Source organism: Staurois parvus, unplaced genomic scaffold (assembly GCF_062004578.1).
Source record: "Staurois parvus isolate SC_StPar_1 unplaced genomic scaffold, SC_StPar_1.0 ptg000149l, whole genome shotgun sequence".
NCBI lineage: Eukaryota > Metazoa > Chordata > Amphibia > Anura > Ranidae > Staurois > Staurois parvus.
Genome location: NW_028317945.1, coordinates 5,190,397 through 5,203,653, shown reverse-complemented (window position 1 = coordinate 5,203,653; position 13,257 = coordinate 5,190,397). Strand labels below are relative to the sequence as shown.

The 13,257-nt window shown below is 42.5% G+C and overlaps 1 protein-coding gene across 1 annotated transcript in view; it reads left to right on the top strand.

Annotated features, from left to right (window-relative positions):
- The window catches only part of KCNJ4 (potassium inwardly rectifying channel subfamily J member 4), a 339,135-nt gene that overhangs the window by 844 nt on the left and 325,034 nt on the right, over positions 1-13,257 (top strand). The gene's annotated exons all lie outside the window — the stretch shown is intronic.

Sequence of the window (13,257 nt, the reverse complement as noted above, 5' to 3'; positions counted from 1 at the left end):
TGCAGCATATATAAGTTTACAGGCATTTGTGCAGGCTTTTTTCTTTCTTTCTTTCTTTCTTTCTTTCTTTCTTTCTTTCTTTCTTTCTTGGTTTGTCATTACAGGTAACCCAAGGAATATGTGTAGGATAAAGATTATAAACAGACATAGTGAGGCAGATGCTCGGAGCACTGGTGTGCAGTACATGTGAACATGATAATAATTATATGACATACCATAGTTATTTTTACACCACATACAGTAAGCTGGTATATAAAAATAATAAATTTGGTAATAGCAAAAGTTCTATGTATTCCTGGGCCATTCTTATCTTAATATTTTCAGTAGTGAAAGAGGTTTATTCTGACAACACTAGTAGTACTCTGATTATTTGTTTGGAGGCATTGTGTTACATAATATATTCATGGATATTCAAGGATAGATGTGTAATAATTTGAGATGAAAGATAAGATGTCTGTTGGTATTCTTAATGACAACAGATTAGATATGATTTTTTTTCTGTTACGCCATGTATTTATTATATAGATATAGTGACAATATAACTTTTTCAATAGCGGAATGACTAGTCAATTGAATAGTTTTTTAATTGTTGTTACAGTGTTCAAATTTATCAGATCATTATCAAATAATGGATTGTCTAAGTCTTTGTACAACATGTATTGATTGTCAATCTTTATAAACCAATACAAATAACAAAGGTGATCTCCTAAGTTTTGAGTGTTATAATAACCAATCAAATTTTAGGAAAAATTTTTCACATTATTAGCTTATTCACTAATGCGATGCAAAGTGTAGAGTCTAGGTACAAAGTGCCATGACCCTTATAAACCAATCAAAAATCATAATTTTCTAATCTAATTAGAGTAAAGACTACTGAGTGTAGCTAGTAGTATACAGTGAAATCTAGATGGCTCCTACAGTGTACTTAGCAAACTGTATTTGCTAAGTACACTAATTATTCTTCATTTCATCAAATATAAAGATTTTTCATTTCTGGCAAGAACATTAATGATAATGTATTCTTCTCAGTTGTAATCATGTTCTTTGGAAGATTAAAAAAATATTATTTAGACTGAGAACTAGCTTTTTAGGTCTGCTAGATCTAGGAACTGTTTAGAGGAATGTCAAGCACGATCTCTAGCATCCATATTTGAACACCATTTCTAAGTTATTTCCATAGAAACACTGAATGTGATGGCTCTTAAGAGCCACTTAACTCACCCTTTCTTGTTGGCTGTAAACCCCCCCCCCCCCCACACACACCCTGATTGATCTCTGACCTTATATTATAATTATGATATATTTAGCTCTATCAATACAGTTTAGCATTCCTTCACTTTATCATGTTGCAGCACTTCTTCTCAGAAAGTGCATCTTGTCTAACGAATTAAGACTCAGAAATATAAATAAAATAATTTTTCCCATTCTCCCAACACATGAAATGTCTGGAATTGTTACAGCTAGTGTGAATTGTGAATATTCATTCCATTTAAAATGTATTTGATATTTGTTAATATGTAGCATAAAACTTTGCAAAAGCTGGATAATCTAGGGATATAGGAGAAAATAATTTAAAAGTAGTATTAAAGAGGTTGTAAAGGGTAAAGTTTTTTACCTTCATGCATGGAGGTAAAAAACCTTTAGTGTGTCTGTTGTTGTACTCCCCTCCCCCAATAGTTACCTGAGCCCAATCTTAATCCTTTGATGTGCACGAGAGTGGCTGCTGTCCCTGGTCTCTCTCTCCTCATTGGCTGAGATACCACAGCAGTAGCCATTGGCTGAATCCAAAGAACAAAAGGTATACCGCTCAGGCAAACAATCCAGATCAATCCACAACAGGTGCAGGCTCTGGCTCGCCACCACACACGATGTAATAGGAAGAAGGGTCAGCCGCACACCGGAGGATAGATGAATATAGTGTGTATTTATTGATCCATAGGACACACAAAACACCAGGACATGAATACAGGACCTGTTAACGGGTTTCACACAATCTCGTGCTTAAACATAACTTATGATTATGATTAAGCATGATATCGTGTGAAACGCGTTAACAGGTCCTGTATTCATGTCCTGGTGTTTTGTGTGTCCTATGAATCAATAAATACACACATTCATCTATCCTCCGGTGTGCGGCTGACCCTTCTTCCTATTGTAGTAGCCATTGGCTCCCACTGCTGTCAATCACAGCCAGTATAGACACACAGAGATGGCTTGGGAGCAAGCATACACAAGCAGCTTTCTCTGGGGGCATGCGGCAATGGGGAGGAGCCAGATGTTCCGGCGGGGGACCGGAGAAGTGGGGAATTGGGGCTACCCTGTGCAAAATCATTCCACAGAGCATGTAAGTATGACGTGCTTTATTATTTTAATAAAAAATTCAAACCTTCAGAACCACTTTACCCCTCAAGTAAGCACTTTTAGCAGCTGAGTTAATCACTTACTGAGTATGCAGCTTCTTTATTTTTTAACCCTTGTTTATGTTCCAGTTGGTGTCATGACCACTACCCCAGGTTTAATGTTTCAGGGTGACTCCTTTCACTTGCAGCATCCTCCTTTGAAGCCACCCTTGCATGCAGGGATTAGAGTTCTATCTCCCAACACTGTGTGCATCAATAGACACTCAACCTTATAGCCTAGGATGGAAAGGCACTCCCTTGCTCCTTTCTCCTCCCCCTCCTTCAAATTAGCAGAGTGGCTGAAGACTGCGCTGTCCACTGTTAAAAAATATGTTACCCCAACATTTCGTATTCCTGATATGTGCCTGTTGTACCATGAACTTGTGTTAAAAAGCTTCCTGTTTTCTTTGTATTGCTTGTGTTGTGTGAAATAACTGGTGAACCTGCCAGTCCCCCTGCTTTCCTATTTCAAACTGACCATGCTAGGCATGAGAGCACATCCCTCCCAGAGTGGTCAGTTTTCTGGCTGTACTGGGAGCATAGTCTGACTGTCCTCCAGTAATCAGACTTGACACGGCCCCTGCACAGACATTCACTGGGAAGATTAGTGTACTATACTGTACTACAATGTGTTAGGATAAAAAATGCTGAGGGTTTAATACTACTTTGAGGACAGATGCTGGACACAGAGAAGCCATATACAGTCTGGACTGTTGGTGTAACCTTTTACATGCAATCTAGTAGGGGCCCAATGAGGAAAGCATTATAAATTCAGGGGCAGGCACAGTCCACCAGTACACTGATGCCCCAAGATAGGGCCTTTGGGGGGCACTGCACAGGGCACTTGCCAGTTACTTAGCTGAATGAGACCATAAAGCAGCATCAAACCCAAAAATAAAAATGTATTATATTGCGGCTTATCAATCCCTAAACTGCATTAATTTTTTTGACCTTTTTCCTTTATTTTCACCTGGTGATCCAGCCCGTAAGTCTTTTATTTTTCAACTTCCTTTAACAGATCAAGCTGCCCAGAAAAAGTGGCAGTTAGAGGTTTGAGACAAACCATTTAACACTGAGTGGGGAGTTTACAATGGTCAGCTTTTACTTATTTATGTAAAACCTTTACTCAAAAGCAAAAGGAAATAAAGAAAAAAGAAAAAGTGATAAAGTGGAAATAAATCTAACTTTTGTAAAACTGCCAGCAGGCAGCTTTTTATTTCAGAATAGACATGCAATGTCTCCTCTACATTAATACAAACTTACCTGCCTGCTCACAGTTTTGTACAGAATGTATACTGGGTTGTGCATGAGCAACTCAGTGTGCATTTCCAGCACGCTTTGACAGAGCTGGTATGATTGCCTCCTGTGTACGTGCATGGGATAATGTCACCTCTCCATCGGGCAATCAAGAGGCTGAAAAAATGGCACCTGGAGGAAGATGACAGTGGCTGGCAAGGGATTTAACCACCACTTCATTGGAAGGTGGTGGGCAGTATACTGGGAAGTTCAGTTCCACTTTAAATTGCGTTAGCTGGAGTTTTTTAATTTGTTAGTCAGGTCCATCTAAAACCCTTCCCCCAGATCGACAATGCTGCTGTCGAAAGGTTACGCTGTCACTTCTTCATTCAGAGCGGAGTTACTGGTCAGAACACCGGGTGAAAAGGAAAGGAAAAAAAAATCTACAAAAAGGAAACAAATGCAGCCATCACATTTAAAAGAGAAGTATGGGCTTGTTCCCCCCAATTAAGTACCTACCTAGGTGGATGCAGCATTGGTCCGATTCTGCATCTGTCCCCCACCGGCTATAAGTATGAGAACTCACATGACCACTGATCACTGAGTTCTCACTGCCGCTCTGAACAGAGCGCTGTGACTGCCAGTCACCACTGTCTGCTCAGCCCTCCCGTGCTCGCTAGAGTGCTAGGCTGTGGAGAGGGAGGGAGCAGCTGAGCCAGGTGCCACACCAGGCTCTGGGGTGGATCCCGACTTTAAAGTCAGGATCTTTCCCCAGCCTGGACCGGCTGAGTGATGTTAGTCATCAGCTTACAGCTAAAAACGGGTCACAGAAGTGCAGAACGAAGATTGCAAAAGAGTAGCGCAAAAGAGCTTCGGCTGTACTCCTCTTTTAAGGATTAGTAAGATGCAATATATTATATTTCTATTTTTGGGTTTAATACCATGAATCTGTGTTTTGTCTATGCAGGGCAAATTTACAAGTTTACCTTCATGGAGACCTTCACATACATATATACTTACAATTCTTTCACTCCCCAGTCACTATGTTTAGTCGCTAGGAGTAAACAGAAAGTCCTGTGTAACTAATGAGTCCTTGGCTAAACAGGAAAAGTAGGTATATGCTGGGGACAGGTTAAGGATTAAATCCCCATTCCAGGATAAAACTAACATTTATATCATCCCCTCCCTCCCACCCCTTCTACCTGGTGAAGCCAGCAATACTCACCTAAGTCATCAATCCAGGTCCATTACCATCACCGGCTCTGGTGTAGAAGACCACTAATCCAGCACTGTGATGATGTCCTGAGACCAGCAGTCCCCTACCACCCCCTGTGATGACATCAGTCCTCTTGAGAGGACCCTGCCAGCAGCCATCCAATAGGAAGTGTCTACATCACATAGGCAGTGTTGTGGACATCTAAAGAAGGACTCCAAGCAGCAAGTAAACAGAGGAGAAGATGTGGGGCTGTGGGATCATATGACTGTGGGTTAAGGTAAATAAAAACAGCCATTTAGATAGCGATTTCTTTTGGTCTCGTGGTCTCTGTCCAGAGCACTAAGTGTAATTACTGTCTGCTGCTTCATTCCTCTGCTATCTGCACTAGTCAATTTTTAACAAAAGATAAAAGGTGACAGGGGAGGGAACTCTAGCAGATTGACAGCCTCAGGTCTGTTCCTGTGTGCTGTGTGAAGGGAGGTATGTCCCTTCCCTCCAATCAGCTTTCAGAGCTCTCCTCACTGAGCTCTCCCCCTCCCTTTTTTCTGAACACTCAGGCAAGCTTTATAAATTCTGCACTTTTGGCTGTAGATAAGAGAAGACTACAGATAAACAGGTACAACCTATGTAGGGTGATTTGATTCTTTTCTGTGTATCAATAGAGGATAGTTACTTCACTGGGTATATGTAAGAGTTTACAACCACTTTAAAGCAAACTTTTTACTTTACCTTGAATGGTCAAACCTGATGCTTTGCCCTGAATTGACATAGTGAACCTATGCTTGGGTTCAATGAAAAGTGTTCTTTCTGTTCTCATAATTTCTCCTAAAGTGTATCTACACCCATGTACTTAAAAAATATTTTATCTAGTATGGATAATTTGACATGGGCAACATCCATTAAGATCAGCAGGGGACCCGTAAAGAGATCCCGTGCTGAATCGGAGCAGACTGGAATGGATGTTACTATGTTCAGTTTTTTCCTTCATCTAAGAACAGAGGAAAAAAGAGCTAATGAACAAGTCTATGGGCAGGTGGAGGTAAATGGACATGTTTTCAGGGCCAGATTTACCATTAGGCAGTGTAGGCATGTGCATACAGGCACTTTTCCTAGAGGGGTGCCACTCTCTCTCTCTCTCTCTCCATCTCCCTCCCCCTCACCTAGCACAGCCAGGGATTGGTGTGCAAGTCAGCGGGACATGCAGCCACAAAGAGAAAGAGTGCAGCTGTCAACTCCAACCTGTAATGTCGAGGATGGGTGGGGCTGATATGTTTCAGGTGCTCCCCCCCTTTGTCAACCAACCAGTGCATAGACAGACAGCCGGAATTTACACATTACTGGCTGGGGAAGAAGGTGGCAAGGGGCAGGACTAATTGGAACTAATGCACGTGCATCTGCACATTATTTGTATATAGCAAAGTAGTTCCAATTGGTCCTGCCCTTGCCACCTTTTTACTGCCTGACACTGTATAAATTATGGCTGTTTCTCTATGAATGAGTTGTTTGACAAAGGGGCGGATCTTCTGAAATACGTATTGGCTCCACCCATTCCCGACATCACAGGTTGAAGTTGACAGCTGTATTCTCTCTCATTGCAGATGAACCCATGCCGGGTTGTCCTCCAAGCCCTGGCTATGCTGGATATTCACACTGTTCACACTGCTGCTTGTCCTGCTCGGCTGCACTCATTTGTTATCCATCTGTTGCCCACATTCTTGCCTCAGCTCCTGTATGCTGTTAATCAAGATTTTAAAACATAAGTGTGCTTTGTTTTATTACTTGATGTCTTTGCGGTTCAACTAACTCCCGAACCTTCCACTCTGTACGAAACGCACTGCTGAATCCTGTAATCTGTACATAACACATTCCTAAACCTTGAACTCTGTATGTAATGCATTTCTGAACGATGCACTCTGTACATAGCACATTCCTAAACCCTGAACTCTGTATGTAACGCATTCCTGAACCCTGCACTCTGTACGTAACGCATTCCTGTACCCTGCAATCTGTACGTAACATATTCCTGAACTCTGCACTCTGTACGTAGCGTATTCCTGAACCCTGCACTCTGTATGTAATGCATTCCTGAACCCTGCACTCTGTCAGTAGCTCACTCCTGAACCTTGCACTCTGTATGTAATGCATTCCTGAACCCTGCACTCTGTACATAACATATTCCTGAACCCTGCACACTGTATGTAATGCATTCCTGAACCCTGCACTCTGTCAGTAGGGCACTCCTGAATCCTGCATTATGCGCATAACACATTCCTGAACCCTGCACTCTGTACAAAGTGCACTCCTGAATCCAGCACTCTGCATGTAATGCATTCCTGAATCTTTCCACACTTTGTGTAATGCACTCTTCCACAGTATGTGCAAGACCATTTGTAATGGAAACTTTTTATTTTTTTTGTGTTTCGGTTTGTGTCCATGAGACTCTTGCTTGTGATACAGCATCCAAAACATATTTTATAAGTACAAGGAAGCCCTCATTCTGAAGTTAAGAAGTTGGAAGGTATGGTAAGGGGAACTCTGGGGACTCTTGTGTAAAGGGGGACTCTGGTGAACAGAGACCCCTTTACATCAGAATTCCCCCTTTACATCAAAGTCAGCAGCATTCCCCTTTACACATATAAAAATATTCATGTAAAAATATTTTATCAAGAAAAAAAAATAGGTCTTACTGTCTTTTTTTGGGGCGGGGAAAGGGCTCTTCAGAATTCTCTTCCTATAGGCTCCTGAGATGTAAATTCGGCCCGGCACGCTTCTGTTTACATTCTTTTATCTAGGATCTAAATGCCACATTTAGGTCTGAAAACATGGAAAATGTTTTAATTTTTCTGACCTCTATGGTCATTAGAGGTAATCAGATGTAAACTAACGCAGGCCTATTTACATCTGACTTCTGCTATACTAACATTGAGCTTCTGTTTAGATCTGCATGAAAAACTGACAGACGGATCTGATTGGAACAGCCATGTGGGCGGACACCAGGGGTTTTTTTCTTAGAGAATAGGTGCAGAAACTCTCCCTTTCTGAGTCACCCCTTGTCTTCGTCCCACATCGTCCCTTGGTTCCCCCCCTTATCAACCTCCTTTTAGAGAATACAGAACCAAGTATCAATTTGTATGGAATTTGTTAATGATAACAAGAAAAGCAGTAAAAAAAGATCCCCTGCAGCCAGCAACAATAGTTCTCCCCCCAGCAACAATGGACCACCTGCAACAAAATCCCCCCCCCCGCAACAATAGACCCCTGGCAACAACAACAGATCTCCCCACAGCCAGCATTAATAGTGCCTGCAGCAAATAGCAATGAAAGACCCCTCCCTCAACAGTAGATCCCTCCTAGCAACAAATGACCACACAGGAACATATGACCACCCTCAGCAACAATAGACCCCCCACCATCAACAGTAGACCTCCCCAGCATCAATAGACACCGCCCCCCAAAATAGATCTCCTTCAGCGACAACATATCCCCCAGCAGCCAGCATCAATGGACCCTGAAGTACACACCACCATCCCTTGCCATTACATACATTTCATGCTAGAGGTTCTGGAACCGTGTTCCCCCACTTTCCCACTACAAAAAAGCTTCATAGTGTTGCTAGAATGCTAAATAATGTAAATTTAAAACTTCCTTTCCTCTCTTAGGCCTCCTTCACACAGGACATACATAACTGTCTGCCCGTGGAGGGCATGCACGGACACAGCTGCTGCTCCCAATATGGCATGCATGCAGATTCAGAATCTTGGATGCATTTGGCTTGTGAACCTGCACCCACACATATATTATGTTGGAAGCAGCAGCTGTGTCTGTGCAGTTGCTGCTTCCCAGTTGACAGCAATGAGACTCCCTGTATGGGGATTAGACATGTAATTCGACTAGTTATGAATCGAAATTCAGACAAAATTTTCATTATTCAGAGATTTATTCAACAAATCCAAAACAAATTATAACGAAAACAACAAATTTGTTTGCAACTACTGCGGGTTTTCTAAGTTCACTAATATTGTCACTCTCTGTATTGTTATGATTGGCCAAAGCCAAAATCAAGCAAAACATCAGTCTCAAGAAAGTTGCATCAAAATCACAAGCAAGTCACAACAAAGTTAATGTATGAATCCGAAATTTTTTTTATCGTGCACATCTCTAATAGGGATGCACAGGACACTTGTGGATAAACAGTCCATGGGCATATAGTTCTGTATGCCCCATTAGAATGGGGCCTAAAACAGAAGTGGAATCATGTCCCCAAGTATTTTCCAATCAAAGGATGACAACACTGACTTGCAGGGTTGGTCTAAAGGCAAAGAGATTTCATCTTCATCTGAATGTTACTGTCCAAACCATCATGCATGCTTGACATATACTGTGCTGACAGATACAGCCTGCAGTGCTTTCTTCTTCTATCAGCAATTCTTACAGTACTGCACAACAGTTCATGGAACTTGTACTCCCAAGGTTGCATAGCACATGACTTCTGAGGTGTGCACTGTCTGCACCTTGTTCAGGGTCACCACAGCTATCACAGTGCACATCACGTGCACAGGGCAAGTGACTTCAGAAGACAAATAATTGTACAGTTGTGCTCAAAAGTTTGCATACCCTGGCAGAAATTGTGAAATTGTGGCATTGATATTGAAAATATGACTGATCATGCCAAAAAATGCTCTTTTATTGAAGGATGATGATCATATGAAGCCATTTATTATCAAATAGTTGTTTGGCTCCTTTTAAAATCATAATCATAACAGAAATCACCCAGATGGCCATGATCAAAAGTTTACATACCCTGGAATGTTTGGCCTTGGTACAGACACACAAGGTTAAATGCCAATTAGAGGTTAATGTCCCACATCTGTGGTTTTTTAAATTGCAATTAGTGTCAGTGTATAAATAGTCAATGAGTTTGTTAGCTCTTACATGGAAGCACTGACTAGGCTAGATACTGAGCCATGGGGATCAGAAAAGAACTGTGAAAAGTCCTGCATAACAAGGTAATGGAACTTTAAAAAGATGGAAACGAGATAAAAAGATGTCCAATGCTTTGAATATGCCAATCAGTACTGTTAAATCACCTATTAAGAAGTGGAAAGTTCAGGGATCTCTTGATACCAAGCCAAGCACAGGTAGACCAAGAATGATTGCAGCCATAACTGCCAGAAGAATTGTCTGGGATTCAAAGAAAAACCCACAGGCAACCTCAAAAGAAATACAGGCTGCTCTGGAAAAAGATGGTGTGGTTGTTTTTAAGGAGTTCAATACGGTGATACTTGAACAAAAATGAGCTGTTTGGTCGAGGTGTCAGAAAGAAGCTTTTGCTGCACCAATGTATCACGTACCTGGTGATGGAGGCCAATGGAGAGAGGGCTTCCCTTGCGGCTATGTTCCGGACTCCCCTGAGAGTGGGACAGCGGGAGTCAGGCCCAAAGTTGCACAGGTCGCTTGTAGGAGTGCTGGTTGGTGGTCCACTCAGGAGCACAGCTGGTGCACGGGGATAGGTCTGCAGACTGGAGGTGCCTGTGCGTGGTATGCAAGCCTTCTGGGATTTGGATGTTTGCTGGTTAGTCAGTTCGAGCCAAGCTCAGTTACCGGGTGGGGAACAGAACAGACGTGGTCAGGTGGGATAGCCGAGGTCATACACGGAGGAGCGAGAGAGAGAGTATCCTTTAGCTAAGCCGAGGTCAGATCAGGGGTTCAGTAGAGCAGACAGGTCCAAGTACAAGCTGGGTCGGAAACAGGAAGTCACAGAAAACAGGAACAAACTATGGGGAGCTAGAGATCATCCAGCAACCAGAGGAAGTGATGAGTCTCCTTATAAAGGCCATCTGGCACCAGACTGAGGCTGATGTGTCCTTCTGCGGCCATGTAGAGTATTGGCAGAAACGCCAGAACTCCTGCTGTGGACAAGACTCTGACACAATGCCACAAAAATGCCCAGTTACAGTTTTCCTGACAACACCTTGACATGCCTAACCAGGCCTTTTTGTGTCATTGATGCAGTAAAGGCTTCTTTCTGGCACCTCGACCATGCAGCTCATTTTTGTTCAAGTGTTATCATATTGTGCTCCTTCAAAACAACCACGCTGTCTTTTTCCAGAGCAGCCTGTATTTTTCTTGTGGTTACCTATGGGTTTCCCTTTGTATCCCGAACACTTCTGGCAGTTATGGCTGCAATCTTTCTTGGTCTACCTGTGCTTGGCTTAATATCAAGAGATAGGAAGATTTAACAGTACTGATTGGCAAATTCAAGGCTTTAGACATCTTTTTATGTCCTTTTCCATCTTTATAAAGTTCCATTACCTTGTTACGCAGGACTTTTCACAGTTCTTTTCTGATCCCCATGGCTCAGTTTCTAGCCTAGTCAGTGCTTCCACATAATAGCTAACAAACTCATTGACTATTTATACACTGACACTAATTGCAATTTAAAAAGCCACAGATGTGGGACATTAACCTCTAATTGGCATTTTAACCCGTGTGTCACCTTGTGTGTCTGTACCAAGACCAAACATTCCAGGGAATGTAAACTTTTGATCATGGCCATTTGGTTGATTTCTGTTATTATTATGATTTAAAAAGGAGCAAACCAACTATTTGATAATAAATGGCTTCATATGATCATCATCCTTCAATAAAAGAGCATTTTTTGGCATGATCAGTCATATTTTCAATATCAGTGGCAAAATTTCACAATTTCTGCCAGGGTATGCAAACTGAGCACAACTGTACATGTCTGTGAAGGATCTCATTTATTCAAGTAATGGTATAGTTAGTAATAATTAATTAAATTTAAAGTAGAACTAAAGGCAAAACTTTTTTTTCATTTTGAATAGAGTAAAGGAGGTTTATAACCCCGTTAGGTTTTTTTTGCCATCTACATCCCTTTGGGGAGGTTTCCCTTAATTTCCTGTCCCATAGCCAAAACAGTAAGTGAGGGAAAATCCCTTTATAGAGAGGAATTCCTGGTTGTCACCAGTGTTCCCACTAGAAGATTAGTGTTCTGGGGACAACCAAAATTTCAGGATTTTTCTATACTTTCACTTTCAATGATAATGGTAATGAAGACAAATAGAGAGTGTGACACCCCCTAATGCGGACACAGACAGCAAGAGAAACCTGACAGGTGTTCTAATCCCTCTTCACTCTATCCAAAACTAAAAAAAAGTGTAGTGCCTTCCTAGTTAAGCTGCTAGGTAAATGTAGTCTTTTGCCCTTTCAGTAATTAGGAGAGCAGTGATTGTTTAGTTTGGTCTGTTCAGGATTTCACAGGCTGGGAGTTTGATTGCTTCCCATTGCCTCTAGAAGAAGGTTCTAGAGCTTAGGGAGGGGGAATTCCAATGACAAGCCTGAATAGTGAGCATGGCCTAGTTGTTCTTTGGGTAGGTGTGCCCAGGTGATGGCTGGGTTTCTGTTAAATAGCCTGGAGCCCTGAGGAGATTGCTTTCTCTCCCTGAGGGGATGGATCTGTAAGCTGAGAGGAGGGGGGCTGAATGCCCCTGGAGCCCTTTGGACTGCATGCTGGACTACTATGCAAGAGGCTGCACCTAAGGACTGATTGTGTACCAGGATCCTGTGAGTAGAGCCTCTTTACCTGTGTAGTGCCCTCTACATAGTGTACATAGTTTGTTAGTGTAGTTAGATGCTTGCTGGAAGCCTGAGTGTGAGTGAGAAGTTTACTTCAGGTTAGGCTGGAGGGCTCTACAGGTCAGTCCTCTGTTACCTCCCCATGCTCTAGGAGATTAGAGAAGTTTCTAGAAGCCAGTGAGTGAAGGCCAGGAGGAGCTGACCTGCATATTTATGGAAGTCTGACCAATCCTAGGCAGGAGGTCTGACGTGTGGCAGACTGGCCCATAACTATGCCTCACCAGCAAGGGGAATGGGGTGGAAGATGGAGTACTGAGGGGGGTTGCTATTAGACTGGAAGGGGACCCCGGAGGAGGGGGGCTCTGCCTCTAGGTTGGAGGTTGGAAGGAAGCTGAGAGAGAGAGCTCCACTGCCTTACAGTCCACCAAGGAAGGACAGCCTATTAGCTTGGAAGAGAACCACCTCAGAAAAAGCCTGTAAGCAGTTCATCCAAAATTGCAGGACACAGGGACAGTGTGAATACCTCTACACCCCTGAAGCCTACAGGAGAGGGGGCTGCTTGGTGTTATATTTAACCAGTTCTCCCTGGGACAGTGCTGCAAGCTTCTTTTGGAATCTCTTGCTTCAGGATACTCTTCAAGGACAGCCAGGTAGATGGGTAGTTCTAGCTGGGGTCTGAAGAGGTTCATTTAGAGGGGACCAAGTGCTTCTCACAGAGACTGTGTTACTGATCCATGAAGCGACTGTTGCCACTCCGGAGGAAGTAGAAAGTCCAGGATCCTACATTTTTTGTGAAGTTTATTCTCAGAA